Source organism: Mugil cephalus, chromosome 16, assembly GCF_022458985.1.
Source record: "Mugil cephalus isolate CIBA_MC_2020 chromosome 16, CIBA_Mcephalus_1.1, whole genome shotgun sequence".
In the NCBI taxonomy this organism is placed as follows: Eukaryota; Metazoa; Chordata; class Actinopteri; order Mugiliformes; family Mugilidae; genus Mugil; species Mugil cephalus.
The window spans coordinates 17,748,109-17,755,888 of NC_061785.1; positions in this window are offsets into that span (position 1 = coordinate 17,748,109).

Sequence of the window (7,780 nt, forward strand, 5' to 3'; positions counted from 1 at the left end):
GACAAACACAATAATGTTTTTCTGAATGGAAAGTCACAAGGGGGAGGTTGGTTATTTCTGTGGATTGATTGTTTTAAAAGTGCCTGAAACTGATACGACATGACACTTTAAAACGCCTGCTTGTGCAGCTTGTCATCACGTTGCGACATATGCATAATCGCGTAGTTGTTTTGGGGCACATAGTGAGCTACTGTTACAGCGCAGTTTTTTCTTTCACTTTCAGATTTGACATTTTTCCGCGAGTTCTCCCCTTTACAGTAAGTGTGTTAAAAACATTAAGAAAATGCTCATGCCCACAACTGTGAATGAGCACATAAATTTCTCCTGCCTCTCTTTTCTCTCATCTAAATTTTCCATGCCTGGCTTCCCTACTGCTGAGAGTGCTGTTCCTCGAAGCCGCAGTGTATTTTGAAGCAAGGTCGGGAGAGAGCCAGAGACTCCAAAATCAGGCACAAGACTCCCAGTGTTCCACTGTTCGGCTTGCACTTGGCATCCACTCCTGACCATAGAGGTCTAGCTAGCCACAGCCAGTGTGTGTGTGTGTGTGTGTTTATGTGCATATGTGTGTGTTTTTTGTGTGTGAACATATATAATCCTCCCCGCTTCCAGCTTCTGAGCCTATATAGAAATAGCTCTGGTTGACTCATTTATGGGCTCTCCCACATAGACAAACTACATAGGTGTGAGTCAGAGAGGCTCGCACACAGTTTCTGTTGGAAGAATTTCCAGTTTTTGTTATAACCCCCAATCCATACACAAAGTCTCTGCCGTAGTAAAGTATGCATGTAACTGAAGTGGAAGTGGGCCCAGATGTACTGGAGTTTGACAAATCTGAAGACACGAGCAATTCAGGGGAGCTCCTCTAAATTGGTTCCATACCTTTGCTGACAGTGGTGAGGTCACCCCCCGCTCACCCCCATAGAAAAGCGGAGCCGGTGATTCCGACAATGCTCGAATTTCATACTTTTTCTGATGCTGTCATTACAGACAGTCATCTGAAATGTCAGGTCTTCGCAAGAGGATAGTGTGTCTTCAACCATATCCTCTTTTCAGATATGGACCTACAGCATTTTGTTTATAAAAAAGTAAGAAAAATGGCAGACGGGGTCGGACCACACATCAAATACTCACACTCGATTAACACATATGGATCTGACATTAATCCAGAAGGTTCCTTTAAGTATGTCAATGGAAAGCCATCCATCTGTCTTCATCCTCAGACAGAATATCCACCCGGGGTCTGGAAGTCTAGGACGAAACACGCAAAACCACAGTGAATATAAATAAATGGCTGTATTTCTCTCCCTGCTTTTGTCTGGTCAGGACACTCCGTCGACTGCCTGCCAAGTTGAGCATCTACATTTGGGTTTGGCTGTTCCCCTCTCCCGACAGCTCGGCCCAGGCCAAACCACAAGGAAAAGGAAGCAAAAGGTTCTCTCTGAAGGGCTTATAAAATATTGTCCCGGGTAAAAATGGCCGACATGAATGGCAACATTCAGTCCCTCCACTACAAACAAAAGGCCTTTGAAGGACTGACGTGGGGAAGTCTCTGTTGCTTTCCCTGCCTTTGCTGCCCCAAACTCTTGTTTCTCATAGTCCATTTGTGTTTCTAGTAAGTGCTGCGTGTGTGTTTCCTGGTAGAGATACATGATCGGGTATTATAACCTCAGAGAATGGCACGTTTAACTGTTTATTGGCACTGACGCTGCATAGTTATGGCTTCAAATTGGAAACGCCGTAGAATATAAACGCTGTTAGTGCACTGCGCAACGTGCACGTTCCTAAAAAGTTTTGCACGTCCAGATCAGGTTTTAATATTTTGGAAGTACACTACACGACAAACTGCTTGATCCCATGTTTGTATGATCTCAACCAAGCACTCTTTCAGCTACCACAGTTTAATTTGATATTGTGGAAACTGCCAGAGCAGACTCTGAGAATTTCTCATTTTTCTTGACTGAACATGATCGCCGCCAACTCTTCACCCTGCTAGCTTACAAAAACAATAACCAAACCCTTAAAGGGGCCACAGAAAGTCTAACACATTTAACAATGTGTAGAACGTTCACCGAACACTGTTCACTTATGTCCACTGTAATATCAATTAAGGGGCGTTGAAACTTAAAATCTGAGAGATGCACTCATTGCTGAAGGTCTGGAACTCAGTAGATAAAATGGAATTGTCTTAAATTAGGAGCGTTTTGCTTGACATTTATCAAACAAACTGTCTTTGTGTATATGAGGAAAATACAACTTACAACTATCACAGAAAAATATGAAATTGTGCCCATATTTTTCTCAGTCTTTTCTTCTTTTTTAGCTGTTTTGCTAGCATCGTACTGACACCTATTGATCCAATGGCATCTAACGACCAGCTGAGGCCTGTTCTTATTTGCCAAATGATGTGGATTCAAAGCACGTGTACCCAGGGCTCCTGTAAAATTTAACTGTGTTTCAGTTTCTTTTGCGAAAAGGTGCATTTTCTCAAAATGGAAATTTGACTAATATTCCCGAAATAATGCTAAATGAATTTAAATCTTGTATACAAAATAGCAGTAATAGCAAAAATAACACCTGCTGCAGTGCCAGTAATGACCTTAGTTAGTACTTAACAAATGTACACAGTACCTGCAGTGTAAACGACTAGCCGTAAAATTGAAATGATACGTGGTGGTGGTGGTGGTGGAAAGGACCCATCTTCCATTTCAATGTTTTTCCATGTCTCCTCTGTGGAGTTGTGCCCTCCCATCAAACACACACATGTAACGCAAACCAATGTCTCAAATGCTTAAACTCAAACAGTAAAGCAAACTAATTGCCTCCTACACACACAGATACAAACCAAACACACAAACATGCACCACACGCATCCTCCCACTTTCCCGCCCACTGCCCCTCTCTCCTTGGCGGTGCCTGAGACAGAAGTTGCTCGGTTTGTGTGCCTGGGTCTGTGTGGTGTGTCTCATGTGTCTTCTTGCAAGCATAACAGCATTTTTGGGAAGGTGCATGCGTGCATGGCTAAATGCACCGGTGCGTTCGTTTTATGCACGCATGGAGCGCCCGCGTGTGTTTGTGTGTGTGTGAAGGCTCCGTCTGCCCATGTCATGTGATGTGTGCGGAGGGCCATCTGGTCACCCCTGCCATGCCGTGGTCCCTGTGAAGTGCTGTCAGCGTGGCCGTTGTGGTCTCCCGTGGCGACTGGAGGCTTGCTGCACAGCACTTCCAGCCCAGGCAGCCGACCTCAGAAAAGGAAATTTAGGTCGCTCAAATGGAGGGGTTGCTCCTGAGCTATTTACAGAGCCCTCTACCGGTCCAGCACCACCCACGATATTCCATATGAGAACCAGTGTGTGTGTGGTGCCTGCGGTGTGTGTGAGAGTTGGGGGGTTGAGGAATTGGGGGGGGTTACACAGAGGGAATGGGGGTAGCGGGGTAAGTTTGTACGTTTGCTTTTATGCTTTTATGAGGAAACGCTGCCTTAACATATATACATGTCTCCAGGCATGTGTGTCGTGTCCTGGCATACGAATGCGTGTGTATTTAAAGCTCCATTAAAACCCATTACATTCTATTACAAACGAATGACTTTATACCTTTATTATAACTTGTAGAACAGAAATAATTAGTGACACAACCAAACAACACACTCAGGTGCCAAAGAATAGAAATAACCGAAACCGCAAACGCTCCCTCCACGCATCAAAAATGATAAATCACTGTCAAATATATGGATGCTAAATCCAAAGAGTGCATACCGGTGCTGATTTTGGGCCAAGCCTTTTCTAACCTTGCCTGTATAAACATTTGGGGCGTCATGGTTTCGTGATTGTGGAAATACGATGAGGATATGGAGAAGAGCGATGGCTCAGATTAATGAGAAACCTGGCTGTAGGAAACTTTGGTTCAAGTGAGATCATGGGCATTCTCTTTTGATGCCCATCACTTGGGTTTTGTGGTTTTCTGGCGGAGCTCTGTAGACTTGTGGAATAAGGCTGAGACAAGGCTGTAGATCCATTTACTAAGATGCAGAGGATCTGATATATGTTCGCAGTAAATCGCATCGTACTTAGAAAAGTGGGGGAAGGCATTCGACCTAAAATGAGTACCTCGGTTCTTGATGTATCTAGGAGAGGTAAGCAAGCAAACAATCTCTTAACGCCCACAGGGTGAGGACTGTCCACCGCCACCCAAGGGGAGACCTCCAGCATCACTCAAAGTCTCCTTATGTTGTGAATATTAGGTTAAGGTTATTTTAGGCCGACCCGCTCTAGAAGCAAATTACAGTGCAAGAAAGGGGGTGAAAAACCAAGTGGGCTGGCTAGCGTGTAATTTTCCTGTTTCTCTTTCAAAGGATGAGGTATTCCTCGAGGAAGCCCTGTTAAATTTACAAGCCATGACCCCACATCAGCGGGAAGGAGACTCCTCCGACGGGGAAGAGGAGGCATGAATGTAGGTTTATGTCTTTATTTCTGGCGCTTGATGGAGCTAACTTGCTGCTTTTCAAAAAAAAAAAAAAAAAAAAAAAAAATCCCAAGTGTCAGGTAATCAGAAGCTTTTTGAGTTTGGCACAACATCCAAAAGAAAATAAAAGTGAAGTGATAAATCAGACACCTTGGGCACTTCTGTCATGGTTTAGCGCTAACGCTTGCGCATACCAAATTTGGCTGGTATAAGATTCTTGAATAAGACCCTGTGGCTGATCTAAAGAAACCTCACCTTGAATAAAAAGTCTTTCCTGCCTGAACACGAGCGCAGCCTTTAGAAGAATGAAGATGATCACTGCTTACACCCCGAGTGTACCTCCAGACGTCTCCCATCGGTAATTATGCCAGTCTGGGAGAATTATTGGTGCCCTGGCAGTGCTCCTAATGCGCACACATTTACCTTCTCTTTATGAAAAGGTACTATACTCTTGTTTTCTCATGGTTCTAGTTTGTAAACTCCTCAGAATACCGTTCAGCTATGCAACTTTGATCTTTGCCAAGATCACTGGCTATAATTATGAGTTAAACGTTGCACGCTAAATTGCAACCAGGGAGTTTGCAACACTTGAAGGCAAATGATTAAAAGTGTTGACACGTAATGCTGTCAAAGGCACACATATATGCCTCATGGATCCGTTTTCTGCACTTTTCCAGAGCATCTTCGCGTATGAGCCGAATGAGAATGAGGACATGTATTCTTCCTCCGAGTTTCCGAGGGGCCCCTGCAGTACTAGTGTGGGGAGGGGAGGGGGAGGGGGGGTGTGGGGGTGTGTGCTCTCCAGTGCGGCTTGCTGGTTAATTATGGGTCGCGAGCTGCTGCTCGGCTGGCCTGGGCGGGTGTTGGAGCCAGTGGGTCTGGCACAGGGAGGTCTGGCCACAGACCCCGGCGGTGACGGCATGAAGTCTGGGACGAGTCAGAACACCAGCCCGGGGTTTGGAGCATTCCTCGCATTCCCTCCTCCCATGGCTGCCTGCCTGTATGTGTATGTGTGGATACGCGTGAGACAGAAAGCAAGGGAAGGAAATGTGTGAAAGATGCAATATGTGTGCATTAGGATGTGTGCACAGGATGTGTGCACGTTTTGCATCTTGGCTGTATGGATAGTGCAAACAAGCCGAGCAGGGGGTCTGTCGCGACATCTAAGTTGAGAGGGAGAAGCACAGCTAAGTCCTTGATGAAATCGCTGACACCGAATAGACATATTTCCTTGGCACTATTGTATGACTTAAGTCTTTAATGATTTTGACATGCACAAGCAGTATAATATCCTGTGGACTGTTTTAAATCAGAGCAAAGTTCGGTTTTCGTATATTTTCCCACTCGATATTCAAGAACCGTAAAATTTTTAATTTTCTACAATTGCTGCACAGCTCACCCTCAGACACAGCCTCGGTGATTGTCAGGTGTAAATGGTGCAACATGCAATGGTAATTAGGAACATGTTTGAGTGGTGTGAGTCATTCTCTGAAACGTGCGCTTTAATGATATACCGCTTCGCTTTCAGGTAAGTTCACTGTCACCTTTTCATCCAGTTTGTTTTCTATGGTAGTTTACTTAAACGTGAAGTGCCAAACTGTTGGAAAAACTTTGAACGCTGATCGCAAGAGAAAAAAAAAACATCTATTCATGGAAGAGTTTATTTACCTACTTCTTGAACCTTTTAAATTCAACGTGCATTTTGGGTTAAAAGAAACCTTTGCAATAATAATTTAGACCATGGGTCTTCAACAGGGGGTCCGGGACCCCTAGGGGGTTTGCAGAGGTACTGCAGGAGGGGTGTTAGCAAAATCTTTGATTGATTAGACATTCTTATATATTTTTTTAATTTTCCCGCACAAATTATTTTAAATACACATTAACCTGAATCCAACATATTTTAGTAAAGGGATAAATCGAGGCAGAAGATGATACCGTCACCCTACTGTTGCACATAAAAAAAAAAATAGAATATTTTTCACCAGCAATTATTTTGATTTAGACTCTAATAACTCGCAGCATGCAATTTGCAACCTGCTGCTTACTGTCAGGATACAATGCAAATTCCATGGAAAATATGTAAATTAGTGTTACATGTGTGTATGTTCGCTTGTAGACACATTTCACAGTTGTTGAGACAGCCTGCAATTAATGAAAAGACTCTTAAAATTAATTTGTTCCTTGATTAATGATATATTTGCAGACCAACCGATGCAGCTTTACAAATTGTATTTACATAATTTTCTTTTGAAGTCTTAAGAGCCCGCCTGGAGTCTCCTCTTAGCAGGTGACAAAGGCATTTTGAAGATTCCTTTGTCTTGAGGGGAGTGTTTAGAGGAGACCTGCTGTAGGCGCAGACAGGTGAGTGTGCTCCAAAGACAACGAGGAAGTCTCCGCACTCTGAAAACACACATCAAAGCAGGCGTGCAGCGCCAACGGGCTGCCATGTGTACACAGCACAGGCAACGCTTTACAGCCCTCTGTATGTCTTTCTTTGCCACTGTGTCAAAGGATTTACGCCTTTTTTAACCCAGTCACGTCAGCTCACCTGGATGTTGTAATAAAGGCACCCAATCGGCTACGGCGTCTGTGTCAACATATTTTTATGTTTCTCATTCAGCTGTGGAAATTTCGCAAGCGAGGGCAGCCGGCGTATTTTTAGCTCTCTTGATGCTGAGCTGCGCTTAAAAATACTCTTGACGAGGAAGGAACCTCCTTGAATTTGCCTTCGTGTATCACTCATTCGCTGCAGCTTCACCCGAAGGTAAAGGGTTCGCTTGCTCAAAAATAGCTCCGAAGTGGGGGAGAGGGCCACCAAAAAGGCCCTATTTCTTTCTCCCCACACAACCTTTATTTTGACAAGGCTGGGAGAATAGAGTATTTATATATGGGGCTGTGTGCTGTGGTTTCCCCACAATTACAGAGTGGCAGTGCTTAGACTGGGAGGCGTGCTGGAGGTTTATGGAGGGGGACATGAGGGGACCAGCCCTCCTGAGCCTCTTACAACCTGACGTATAGATTCAAATACCACGCTTTCGTGCATGAATATCACTGAATTTTCTCCAGCAGTAGAGTGCACAAGGTTTGTGAACAAACACACATCACCAAACATCAAACTTTTTCATGTATACGTCTGTTGATGCTTATGCATTTAAAGCGTATGAACAGAATTTTTCCAGGCTGAGCCTACAGACCTCTGTAGCCCCACACCTTTACATTGCAAACGAGGCTAAATTTCAGTGTTTAGAAGGTGGTCAGTAATGTTTTGAGTGGTTCTGGCGTGGGCCGGAGTTTCTCTTTGTAGATCCACCATATTATG